Source organism: Balaenoptera physalus (genome assembly GCF_965194825.1).
Source record: "Balaenoptera physalus genome assembly, chromosome: 10".
Taxonomy (NCBI): Eukaryota; Metazoa; Chordata; class Mammalia; order Artiodactyla; family Balaenopteridae; genus Balaenoptera; species Balaenoptera physalus.
In genome coordinates, this window is record NC_138889.1 from 84,685,437 (window position 1) to 84,699,642 (window position 14,206).

At 40.8% G+C, this 14,206-nt stretch overlaps 1 protein-coding gene across 1 annotated transcript in view; it reads left to right on the top strand.

Moving 5' to 3' along the window:
* LOC309667784 (uncharacterized protein) overlaps positions 1-10,751 on the top strand; it is a 518,308-nt gene extending 507,557 nt beyond the window's left edge. The window contains exon 4 of the transcript XR_014267941.1: positions 9,980-10,751. The gene's annotated coding sequence lies outside the window, so the exon portion shown is untranslated. The remainder of the gene's footprint in view (positions 1-9,979) is intronic.
* Positions 10,752-14,206: the final 3,455 nt, after the last annotated feature.

A 14,206-nucleotide genomic window follows, 5' to 3' on the forward strand; every position in this document is an offset into this window, starting at 1 on the left:
TTAAATGTTCAATCTTAATAGAAAACAAATACAAACTGAAAAGTGAAAAATCCTGTTTAACCTTTCAATTCTTGGATATGGCAGGAAAAAAGAAGGAGGAAGAGGAAGAAGAGGAGGAGGAGAAAAAATAGCTATTTGGTGCAAGTATGGGATAATAGCTACTCACATACATTACTGGTTGGCATGAATTGGCACAATCTTTCTGTAAGTCAATTTGATATTATTTATTATAAATGTTTGAATTTTCCAAATAATTTAGTCCAATTCCTAAGAAATTCATCTTAAAAACAGTCATGGATACACACAAATATGTAGCTAAAAGTAAGTTTATGACAGTCCTCAGATATTAGTGACTCATTGTAAACAGTTTACATACCTTACAATGAAGGACTGATTAAATAATTCCTGCCATATCTGTTTATGGAAATTCTATGAAGTATTTAAACATTATGTTATACATGTATAAGTCATGCCACACTATGGAAGATAAAACACTATTGCAATATAAGCTTTTTAAAGTACATATATAAATATATACAAACAGAGAGAGCAATTGTTATTTTGACAGTGGTCATTGCTTGGTGATGTTATTTGTACTTTTGGTTTGTACATTTGTGTCTTCTGAATTTTCTGCAATGAACAAATATCCCTTGTTTAATGAGATATAAAAAAGAAATAAAAAATGAAAAACACAGAGGCAAATAAGGAAATATTCAGTAGTAATGAGAAGTAGTTCTTGAGGATCTGTGTATGGGATAAAAATATGGAGGAAAGAGAGGGGAAGAGAAACTCTAAAAAGGAAGTGGATCAGGTTTGGCTAAATTCAACCCTGGGTGATGTCTAATACATAGGTTTTTCAACGCTAATTAATGTGCATCTTGAGAACCAGGCTGATTTGAACTATAGTATAATAAGTTGTATTATTAGTGGCCATTATACGAGGTCATCACAAGGGCAGAATTTGCCTAGAAGGAATTTGACTTTTTCAATGTAAATGATCCTGAGAAGAGGTGTCACCAGTGGGCGTGAAACAGTGATTGACAGTAACCCTGCCCATAAACAGAGCATTTTCATGGCTCTTCAAGACAGATAGATAGCTAATTTTGTGTTATGGGAAAGTCTTGGTCTGTAGCTCCTGAGTAGCACATCTTACAGCAAGTGTAAGTTACTTTCCCTGTTGAATTTCCCTTCTGTTATCACAGAACCTTCAATAACATCTTATTAAACTACAGCTTTGCTTTAGCTGTGCCCTGGGGCATTAAAAGGATCTATGCCCAGTATCAGGACAGAGGTGACCTGAGCCAGAGTGAACAGCGTCCACTGGGCAAAAAGAAAGATGATGGAGTGCCAGATTCTCCATCAGGATGACAAGCAACATCCGGGACAAATTTCTGCGTTATGAAAGCATCACTGGGATTCTAGAATAGACTTTCTGCACAGTTAAACAGTTGTTTTGCATTCAGTTAATTTAAGATACAAAAGGTGAGTTAAAGTCACAGTAGTCTGAATATTCAAGGTCTCCCTACAGTCAATGATACCTGGAGAACTCAGACTCAGCCCCATGTCACATGGTACAGCCCTGTTCCCAAACACGCATCAACTGACCCTAATTCAAGGGGTAGCATTAGTCCCTGATGCACAATAATAATGAATGGGACTTAAAATCACATTGACGTTTCACCAGGCCTCACCAAGATGTCAATACAGATAAAATCACACTGACTGTAATTACTGAAATCACACTAGGGCACCAAGATGTCAACACAGATAAAATCACACTAACTGTAATCACTGAAATCACGCCAGCGCATTCCTCACCTACACAATGGAGGACCCCAACACCCCAACACCCAAGCCTCCCACAATCATTTCTAAAAGCCATCAGAAGAGGCACTCATAATTCATTAACCGTTGTACCATGTTTTTACAGTGCTCCCCCAAGACATTGGGATCATGAATTCATTCATCAAATATTTGTTAGACACCTCCCCTAGGACATTTTCTGTTCAAGCCACGGTACGACAGTGAATAAAACAAGAAAAGTTCTTGCTTTCATGGAGCTCACATGGAAGGAGATAAGTAATAAATCGGTAGGCAAACTGATATTTAATATGCTAAATAGTGATCAATGCAATGAAAAAAAATAAAGCAAAGAAAGGAAATGCAGTGTGATGGAGGTGAGAGCAGCATTTGACGTAGGAGAGTCAGGAAAGACCTTTCCATGCTGAGACTTGTTTGCAGTGAGGAAGTAGGTGGGTCATCCAAAACTGTGGTATGAGTGAGGACACTTGGAGCTTGTGGGCCCTTTCTGTGGTCTCTCTGGTGGTCATGTGCAGACTAGGGAGAGGTCATGTCAAGGAGACAATTATTAATATACCCAAAGCTATATACTACTTTCAACCCCCGCCCTCCCCAAATATCACTAAAGAGAGGCTACCCGTATTGTATTCCATGCCAAAGAGGGAAAAATGCTCCTCTCTCACACTCTGTATTGAAATTCATCGCTAGAGGCATAGAAGAGGCATTGCTTTAATTCAGAATCTCACAGTCCCCACCCCAGGGAAACACCTTTTCTCTTTAGGGCAAAAGCGTGAATCAAGAGGTCAGGTTAAGAATCAGACACCATGCAATCTGGTCCATCCCTTCCCTCCCCTCAGACTCTATAACACCCTTGTACAACCCCAAAGCCCTTCTGCTATGCAAAATGACTTGTACAACTCATGTTTTGCTCAAAACTTTACTTCTAGGATGCAATTCAGTGTTAAGGTACATGGTAAGTGCTCCAAATCAAATGTGAAGGAAAGTGAATCCAACCCGATCAAGGCAGTAGCCATGCCTGGATGTATCTGAATTCCAGTCATGGGTACAGCCTAGGTTCAGATTCCGATTTCTCCATAAATTCTGGAAAAATATGCGGATGAGAGAAAGCTAATAAGAAACTGAAATGCTAACATTTTCATAAAGCATTTCTCAAGTTCTGTTTTAAAGAGCTTGGGCTTCAGAGACAAATAGATCTAGATTGAAATTCTGACTTTTCCTGTGCGTCTGCCCTGAGACAAGTTCATGCACTTATTCATTCATTCATTTCCTAGGCACTTGTTGAGTACCTAGTACCTCTGAGCCCTGTGCAGGCACAAAGTGTGCAATGGGAATCAGGCAGCAAAGAACTCTCTTGTCAGGAAACTCATTTTCTACTGGGGAAGCCAGAGGAAAACAGGTATACTACAAAAATTAAGCATAATATTTGCTTTGCTAGAGTATTATAACGATTAAACAGTTAAAATACATAAAAGACCTAGCAGAATATCTGACTCATAATAGGCACTCAATAAGTGTTGTAAGCAGCACCGGATTGGGGAGAGGGCATTGTCTAATGGAGTGGGTCTCAAACTCTATTAGCACATCAGTATCCCCTGAAGGGCTTGTTAAACAGACAGTTGTGTCCCAGCCCCGGAAATTCAGATTCAGTAGGTCTGGGGTGGCGCTTAAGAATTTGAAAGTCCAGCAGTTGCCAGGTGACGCCAATGCTGTTGGTCTGGGAACCACATTTGAGAAGCATTGGCCGATGGGCTCAGATATACTTGCAATCTCATTCCCAAGCCATTCTTTATGATGTCTGTGGTTGAGAGCAAATAACTATTTTTCTTAGTTTCTGATCGCACATCACTAAATGGGATAATAACACATTTCACGGGACTGCTTTGAAGAGGACTCACTAGTATAGTTTGACATAATAGAGGAGCAATAAATGTTAAGTTATCTCTGTTTCATTTTAGTCTGTCTTCATTTTCTGAGCTCTGGAATTATTATTTAATCCTCTCAGAACTATCTAATTTTTATGAAAGTAACTTTATAAGATTATCTTCTCTTCTTGACAGAAAGCACCTCAAGAGAAAGGATATTATTTTCTACATCACTCACCTAACATAGTGCCTGAACGTGATAAATATCCCCACAGTAAATATATACTATCTTTATTATAACTGGGTCCTCCTAAAATATTGTATGCCTTCATTATCTTACGTGTTTGCTTCTTTTTTAAAAAACATGGAAGTTCCAATAAGTAAAATGTTGGAATACTTTTTATAGTTATTATCTTGTGATAACTTATAATGGAGTATAATCTGCAAAAATACTGAACCACTATGCTGTACACCTGAAACTAATACCATCTTGTAAGTCAACTATACTTCAATTTTTAAAAGTTGGAATAATTTTGCTCTGTTTCAAGCATAACTCACATGTCATTGGATACTGATTAATCAGAAATGCTCTGTTTCTAGCATTTGAATAGCTGTCCAAAAATTATGAAAACTTTCTAAAATGTGATATTGATCTTTCTTCTTGCCCCGTGGCCAGTGCTCATGGAAATACTGTTCACAATTATTTCTCCACACACTTTTTCGCCATGTCATCTTGCTTACGACTTCTTTGTGGCCTATTCTATGTCACCCAGCACTCAGGACCAACTTCAAAGATGTGTGATCCGTGCAGCCACACAGAACCCCATGCCTGCTCTGTGCTTGATTTAATACTTACTGTCACCATCTTTCCCTTCTTCATAATTTTGGAACAAGGGACCCTGAATTTTATTTTGTACTGGGTTCCACAAATTATGTAGCCAATCCTGCTGGCACTAAAGCTGGGATTCCAGGGACATGAAGATGCTGTATTGACAATCAGAAAATAACTTCCTTTCATTTTCTGACAAACCAGTGATAGCTTTCTTAATAACTATATAACCTTGGGAAAATCACTTCAATTTACTGAGACTGAACAAACCTCGTCTATAAAACCTCATCTAAACTGGATGCTCTCTTATGTACTTCTAGTTCTAAAATACTATAAATCTGTTCATTTCTAAATACAGAGAACTTTACAACTTAAAAAAAGGGAACCGCTGCTTTAGGTAAACACACTTTCTAAATCTATTGAATCTATTTAAGAAGAAAAACAGATGGTGAATGTATCTTAAGATGCCATTATTTCTCATATAACTACATACCTTGAATTTCCATGTAATTTCCTGGGGACAGTCGATCTGAAAAGCTTTCTATACCTTAGCCTGAAAAATGACACATCAACGACATGCTGAGCCTTCTAATTACCAGGAATGCAGGGCCCATTAAACTGTGAGCATGCATATGCACACCTAATTATGTTTATGCCTACTTATAAATCAGCAAAGTGAAAGCATATGCATGCTGAAAATTACCCATCATTAACTTTCCTAATTGCACCCAAATAAAGAGGGAAATAATTCACTGTAGAATATGTTTGCATCCTTTGGGCAAAGCCTACACTCATCTTGTTTAGGTTTTGAAAAATTGTCTTCTTGCTCATAAATGGAAATCAATTCTTTGGATGCCAAAACACAACACAGCTCTTCCCCTGGTGTTGAGCAAGAGAAAATGAAAAGATTCAGATATGAATGTCAGAAGACTAGAGCATGGATCTAGGAAGCAAACAGCATAGACAGGAGATACCAGGCGAGTGAAAACAATTCCATCATTCTGATGAAGAGTGCAATGCAGATGGTGACAGGCCAACCACAGATACAATAGGAAGCAACAATGAAGGACAGATCCTCAGGGAAAAAGAAGCATTAAATTTAGATGTCGACAGAAGACTCAATTTCATGACAGTAATTGAGATCAATTGGAGCACTGTCTGCTCTCTGTACTCACAATTTCCCTTGTAGTTTCTCTGAACAATTATTGTTCTATTACTGGCAGGATTAAGATAAGACAGACAGGAGTTGTGCATGCTTAATTGGGCTTCCATATATAGTTTACTGCTGTCCTTAGAGACAGGAAGCAGAAAGGAAGGCAGGGGGACAACAGGGCTTTTGATGTTCATAATAATAGGAAACCATTCTGGTACTAATTCAGAGATGCAGAGTCCTGAATAAGCAATCTGACATTCTGCCTCTTGATAATTCTCTTCTCAGCACTTTGCATGCATTATTTCACTTAGTCCCCACAACAACAGTGCAGAGGCTTCTATTATTGGCCCCATTATACAGATGAAGAAGATGAGGATAAGGAAATCAACTAAGATGACCCAATAACTAATTGGTGGGGTGAAGATTGAAACTCCAATTCTTTCTGACTCCCAAGCCCTTGTTTCAAGCTGTATTGCCACCCAACTCAAAGGAGCCCAAATTCCCAGATTTAATCATCTTCATTTTGCCAAAGATTCAGATGGACTTTTTTCTCTTTACTATATTGACAATTAAAGAAAAATAAACAACTGAATGACTCTTTCTGAAATGCTACTTGTATCATATGACTCACTTCTGTTGACCTATGCTAGGGCAACGTTTTCCTTTTGAGCCACCATCTTTAAAAACCCTCCTCTATTTTAGTGTTTTCCAAATTATGAATCCACCCTTCCCTAAGGAAGAAGCTAAATCATTCTGATCTAGATTCTACCAAAAAGATTCACTTGTGCAAGAGCTTGATAGAGAACTAAGTAACCCAAGGGAGCCTTGTGTCTGGGGTATTGAACTTCAGGAAGGCAGAATGTTTGATGAGTCCAGTTCTCCATGGATGACAATGGCTGTGCTTCTGATGTCCAATCTTGGACATCCCAGGTGTTGTGCCATGGGACCTGAAGTAAGGTTGGGCATTGATTTTGGCTCTGGGGCTCAGTATGTGTCTCTCTTACCTCCTGGAAATTCTGGAAACTATCTAATACTCTTTAACAATTCCCTTTTCTGCTTTTACTAACCAGAGTGAATACTATTTTTTTTTAAACATTGTTTGTTTTCTTTTTTATTTTTATTTATTATTTATTTATGGCTGTGTTGGGTCTTCGTTTCTGTGCGAGGGCTTTCTCTAGTTGCGGCAAGCGGGGGCCACTCTTCATCGCAATGCCCGAGCCTCTCACTGTCGCGGCCTCTCCTGTTGCGGAGCACAGGCTCCAGACGCGCAGGCTCAGTAATTGTGGCTCACGGGCCCAGTTGCTCCGCGGCATGTGGGATCTTCCCAGACCAGGGCTCGAACCCGTGTGCCCTGCGTTGGCAGGCAGATTCTCAACCACTGTGCCACCAGGGAAGCCCCAGAATGAATACTATTGTTTGCAATTAACAACTTTAATTTTGACACCTACTTAAGTAAGTATGAACTCTTTTCTTTGTCACCCATAGTCTTCCCACAAAAAGTTCCAGTAACATCCCTTACTACTCTCTTGTCTATACCAGTATTTTAGTCATTGTTACTTGCGATGTGTTTCCTCTACTTAGAAAGCAATCCTTTTCAATTAGACACTGTACTAGGCTTACTACACCTGAATCCAGAGAACGCACAGTTTCAAGGACCATCCACCATCCCACGCTTCCAATTATTTTAGATATGAATACCTAGACTAAGCCCCTACCTGACGGTAAATGTATGGATTTGTTAATCATCTAGCCATCAATGAAGCCTGTGTAAAGAGAAAACATAGGACAAGCTCACATCAAAATCACTGTATCCCTGAGCAAGTCTGTTCTGCATCCCTTCTTGCTTTCCTGCATTTGTGCACTGGAAGGGACTGAGTGCCTGAACACCTAAGGGTCACATTGATCTTTGTATCTTCTTCCTCTCTGTCAAGTTTTCCATTTTTAATACATTATATGTGACCCACTCCCTCACCCAAGCCAAAACTCTTCAGAGTCATCCTCGATTCTGTCTATATTTTTAGTCCTTGAATCCAATCCTATTAATTGCACTTCCTTCATATTTTAAAAATCCTTCCTGTGTTCACCTATTCATGCCCGATAGCAGCAACCTCCTGCTGGTTTTCTTGCTTCCAATTTCTCTGTTGCTTTTCTGTTCTCCATAAGTGTAAGTGGAGTGACTTTTCCAGAGCACATATATGACCATGTCTCTCCATGATGGAAACCTCTTTTCATCACCCACAGAATAAAGTCCAAACTTGCTGGCTTCGAATACGGGACCTCCATGATCTGTAGCAGCCTGGCCCTCCCCCTTCAAATCCTGCACTCTCCCAAACATACCAGGAGATGCAACCCTTGATGAACCACAGAACCACGTGCAGGTCTCCAAATAATCTTGCTTTCTACCCCCATGCTTTTGCCATGTTATCCTTCTTGGCTACACATCCTGTATGTTGTGGCTAAAAAATCTCAACTGCAAGAGCTCTTTGCTAACACCTCCAGACTAAGCGGAAATCTTCCTCTCTGAGCTCTCCCTCCTGAAGCAGCTTATTCATTTCTTCCTCTCTGCATTTATGTGGCTATGATGATCTGTTTGTGGTTCTGTCTCCCCACACAGTCTCTGCCCCTTCTTCCCCTCACTGCCTAAAGGAAAAGACAGATTTGTTGCCTGTCTTGCTCTTTGGCTTTGGTCAGTGACCGATGCTTGTCAGTTTGTGTAAATTTCATTCTCCCGTCTGACTTCCATAATATGCTTCTGTCTTATGCATTCCTCAGACAACCTTGTCTGGCTCTTCATTGAATCCGCCTGTGTCTAGCAGTGGATGAGGCACATAACATTTTAATGATGATGATTAATAATAATGAGGATTAATTATTAGCTAACATTTATGGGATGCTACTGCATGACACCACGTCATTTAATACCTACCACAACACAATGATAGTATTAACATCTTTATCACTTTGTAGGTGAGGAAAATAATGTTTAGAAGAATTAAAGAAAATTGTCCAGTGTCACAGAGCTTAGGCATAGCAGAGTCTGCAATTGAACCTCATTCTGTTGATTCTCTGACTTTTCTCTACTGGTGCCCCTTCCCTCAGAGTAAGTCCTCAGGTCCACATTCCAGGTCACTGGGACCCAAGAGTTTCTTGCCCAAATGGCCCAGGGCCTGTGCATCTTCTCAGGGTCTAGTCTCCCAAGAGTGGACCCCACCACTGGTGGGGTGGCTGTTTGTGCTGAAGTACGAATAAGGCTTTGACATGAGGACTGGAGGATCCACACGCTGGCAGACAAGGTGCCTAACATGGTGCAGTGGAGCTGGGGCGGGAAGGAAAGGTAGAGCGTGGTTGACTAACAAAGAGGCATCTGACGATTCTAAGTCTGAACCTGATCTTGGATGATGCTGTAAAACTACATTTGTCGAAGTGGGAGGCAAACCATATTTTATTTAACAGTTTCTAGTCTATTTATGACTTTTAAATATTTAGATCTATGGTACATTGGCTTCTTTTTGTACTCATGTTCCCAACCTTGTAAAATATTAGGGGTGGGTCTTCCAAAGTGGATGTTAACAGAACAATGAAGTGTTCCACATTGGGCCATTCATGACAGCACTTTTACAGTAGCTTCCAATCCAAGTGTCACGGTGGTCAAAAGAGATTGACAGGTTAGTTCTTTCAAATCCTTTGGCATTGTGTTTGTGTCCACCATGTACACCTCCAATCTGTATATTATGTACCTACAGATATCTCACCTGGTATATTTAGGGAGAAAGCCAACCCCATGGGGTGGCATGCCTCTCTCAGTCTATATCCATATAAAATCCCTAAATCACACTGAGCCTCACTGTTTAACCCTGAGAAAGTTTACCCTTTGTGTAGCATTCTGCTGAATGCCACTCCTGCTGGCCCTCAGCAAGAGCTTAGCCAAGGTACGGTGCTACCAATGCAATCTCTGTAACAATTAGCATGCCCCAAAGAAACAAGTTATTTTCTTTCCTGTTTGATACAGTACCCAGCTAACAATAATTTTCTAAAACTGTTCAGTAAAAGAAAGTGGAGATTGTTGTCTACTATGAGTGTCATAATATTACTGGTGAACATTGTTGAAAGTCGGGAAACAAAGAATTATTTCTCAGCTGATGAAATGACAGCCAGCATTTATTATTATGTTTCCTTAAAGTAGCATGCTACATGCTCCCAAAATACTGTGAGTCATTCATTGTTCTTAACTGCTAATGTATGTTCTTAATATGCTGGATAAGAGGTTGACCTGAGATAAAATTGAGTTTCAGGAGGGGCTCATGATCTAGGCAGGGAAGCCTGTGCCCAGGAGAACTGTGGAAGCCCACACTGAGTTGATGAACCACAGCAGGTGTTCACGAAGAGCCCCTGGGTGCACAGCACTATGCCTTGGAGACCAGTTTCTTTGGCAGGTGAGTATAGCTACCACCTCCTCCATTAGTTGCTTAAAAGTCCTGTGTAAATAAAAACAAAAAAAACAACAAAAAAAAACTGTTCCTGTTGACTTTTATTCTCATTTCAGGGCTTCATCATCAGTACCATCACTTTTCTTGTGCTTTGTCAATATTTGGATGGGTGGTCCTGGACCCAGAGGGTTAAGGCAACTTACCCAAGTTCACAATAGCTTACATCTCCAAATGCTCAGCTCTGTGCTATGGAACCCACTGCTTTCTAGTAGATTTAAATGATATGAACACCTGGTACATTACTCTAAATATATGTCTCTGACTCTACCACTCTACCTTCTTTTCAAACTCTTTAATTACTTATTGATCCATGATATAGACTGAATGTTTGTGTCCACCCCATATTCACATGTTGAAACCTAATCCCCAGTGGGGGCCTTTGGGAGGGAATTAGGGTCGTAGAGGCAGAGACTTCATGAATGGAATGAGTGCCCTTATAAAAGAGAACCAAGAGTAATATTCCATTGTATACTCAGCCATAAAAAGAAATGAAATTGAGTTATTTGTAGTGAGGTGGATGGACCTAGAGTCTGTCATACAGAGTGAAGTAAGTCAGAAAGAGAAAAACAAATACCGTATGCTAACACATATATATGGAATCTAAAAAAAAAAAAGGTTCTGAGGAACCTAGGGGCAGGACAGGAATAAAGACTCAGACGTAGAGAATGGACTTGAGGACACAGGGAGGGGGAAGGGTAAGCTGGGACGAAGTGAGAGAGTGGCATGGACATATATACACTACCAAACGTAAAATAGATAGCTAGTGGGAAGCAGCCGCATAGCACAGGGAGATCAGCTCGGTGCTTTGTGACCACCTAGAGGGGTGGGATAGGGAGGGTGGGAGGGAGATGCAAGAGGAAGGGGATATGGGGATAAATGTATACATATAGCTTATTCACTTTGTTATACAGCAGAAACTAACACAATATTGTAAAGCAATTATACTCCAATAAAGATATTTAAAGAAAAAAATCCCCATGGGTGCATGGGTGGGGCGTGGGACCAATCATTATTTTCCATTATGTTGAGAGCTATCGCAGAGGTTATGTGCAGGGTTCAGCGGGGCACGAGAGGGTATGCTCAACTTTTCCCGAAGAGGTCGGGCGAGACCTCAGGGAGGAGGTGGTGCATCAGTGGAGTATTGAAGAATGAGCAGGGGTTCACCAGGAAGCCATGGGAGAGGCAGCTGTAGCTCAGGTGTTACATACATGCAGTCTGGAAGCAAAGTGCCTGTGGTCCATTCTTAGTTCTGTCACCATTAGCTTTGTAGACTAGGATAAGTTACCTAGCTTCTTTGATCCTCAGTTTCATTTTCTATAATAGGAGCAACAATTGTGGTACTTTATAGGATTGTTACGGAGCATAGTTAAAGGGGAAAAGAAAGCTGTACAACCATAACACTTAAATTCTTTGGACCAGAGACTCATTTGAGAATCCTGTAAAAGCTATAGTTCTTTTCTCAGGAAGAAACAGATACACATACATGCAACTATTTGCATACAATTTTCTAGGGCTGATGTAAACAAAATCTGAAAGGGGAATCCCTAGATGTCCAAGACTCCTGATTCAAAACTCTGCCTTTACATGTGTCTGGAAGCTTTTCTCCAATATTCTGATAAAGAATATTACAAGGAAGGGAGTGAAGAATAAAAAATCTAGTCCCAAGAGACAAGAATTTAGATGTAGGAGAAATCATAGGAAGGAGAAGAGAGAATAAGAGTACAGATGGATGAGAATTTAGAGATCAAATTGGTAGAGATGGCCAAAGTGATCCTTAAGATCTCCTGAATCTGATATTTAAATTATTTACTGTGTGCCCCAGTTATGTAAGCTCCTAGCTTGTACCCTCAAATCTCCAAAGTTTCCTGTACATGCCTGCCTTATACAAGATGAATTTTTGGGAAAAGTGCTCCAGAAATTGATGCTGTTTTGAGTTAATGACAAAGCAGAAACAGAGGAACAGATGCAGGATGCAGAAGCCAGAAATCAGGGCCAGAGCCGATAAGGAGAAATGTAATTTTTCAGAACGTGAAGAAATCCTGGAATGTTAGATTTTCCCTAGGGTGTAGAACTGGCTTTGGAGCCAATTTTATCCTTACTTTAAGTGGGTAGGCAATCGCAGCTGATATCTTGGTTACCCTAACATTTTTTTTTTTAATTTTTATTTTATTTATTTATTTATTTATGGCTGTGTTGGGTCTCTGTTTCTGTGCGAGGGCTTTCTCTAGTTGCGGCAAGCGGGGGCCACTCTTCATCGCAGTGCGCGGGCCTCTCACTATCGCGGCCTCTCTTGTTGCGGAGCACAGGCTCCAGACGCGCAGGCTCAGTAATTGTGGCTCACGGGCCCAGTTGCTCCGCGGCATGTGGGATCTTCCCAGACCAGGGCTCGAACCCGTGTCCCCTGCATTGGCAGGCAGATTCTCAACCACTGCGCCACCAGGGAAGCCCCTACCCTAACATTTTATTAGCTCTTGAGAATTTGTAAAAGACAAGCACAATAATTATTTCGTTTTATCTAGTTGAAGAGCCTGTGAGGTGGGCTGTGGTTCCCTTTTACAGATCAGAAAACTGAGATGCAGAGTATAAAATAACCAAGATCACAAGACTAGAAAGATTTGGTTCACGGAGCTGTCTGGGGTTCTAACTTCTCTCCTTAACTAACCTCATACCCTTTCCTTCAGGCCTTGCCGCCTATTTGAAAGCAAATTCTAAATAATGAATAAGTATTGCTTGATCTTGGTTACTTCTCCTCTGTGCTGTCTATACTCCGCCCAGTACAGAGTTAGAGCCTCAAGATTCTACCAAACACCTGCTCCCGGGGCCAGAATCTCATCAGCTGAGTCATCACTGAAATGATTAGGGGTCAGACCTCTTCTCCAGGGTCACTGAGCTTGGGCAAAGGAACCAGAATGAAGGAGGTTTCATAGAAATGATTTGGCCATCAGCACTTTCAATTCCAGCTCTGGCTTTCACACCTGTGTCCCAGTCTCCAACTTTGAGCACAAGCTTCCCAGTAGATATCCCAAAGTGGATACACGTGTGACCTGAATTGTCCCACAGTCAGGCAGAAAAGTGCATTTGCACGAGTCCAGGTTGGTAGTGATCATCCATTGATGTTATGTGAGTATATTTTACATTATAAAATAGTTTTGTGTATTCAAAGAAAAATCCAAATATTTTGCCTTGTAAGAATTGTCTTCTGATTCCCATGTTAGATTAGAAAACTGTTTCTTGTGGTTTAGCACCAGGCTCTTGCACATTTGAGAGATTAGCCTGCTTCCCTTTGCCATCATGGTTAAAGTAGGTTATTGTCAGACAGGCCTTCCCTGCCTCCGTTTCATTCACCTTATCCCCACCCCATTATTCTCCATCACAGCTTCCACGTCATTCATTTCTCTCCTTGTCCTTATCATGACTGGTAATTAATTCATTAGTGTTTAGTCATAATCACCTCCACTCTGCTGTGCCCTACACAAGTCAGATAAGCACATCTGTTCTGGGCACTACAGTATCCTTTGATAGAGGGCCTAATATATATTAGGTCCTCAACTAAAATTTGAGGAATCAAAGAATCTGTGAAATGTATGAATGAATAAATGAATGGTGCTGTCATGTCTTCTGGAAACTAAGACTCAGTCCAATTAATCATGTACTCCTCTACCTGCTGTTCTAACAAACAGACCCTCCCATTCTCCTTCACTTCCCCCCATTCTCACCATCATTTGTTCACCAGCAACAATGGCCCTTGTCCCTGAGTCTTTGCCTCGGACTACAGAACTGGACTGGCTTCTTCTGTCTTATATTTCCTAGTCTTCCTAGGAACCAATTTGATGTCCCTGAACAGAGCCACTCTGCTGGGGCTTAGCTTTCCATTGCTTGTTTTCCTGACTCCACTGTGCTCTGCCTAAAAGGATGCTTGCTTTCCCGTTTTAGAGATAGTGAAAGTAAGGCAGCGATTCACAAATGTTAATTGGCACAAATATCTGAGTTTTTGCCTATCATAGCTAGTCAGGGGCGGACTCTATGGAATCAGAGTCTCTAGGGCTAGGCATAA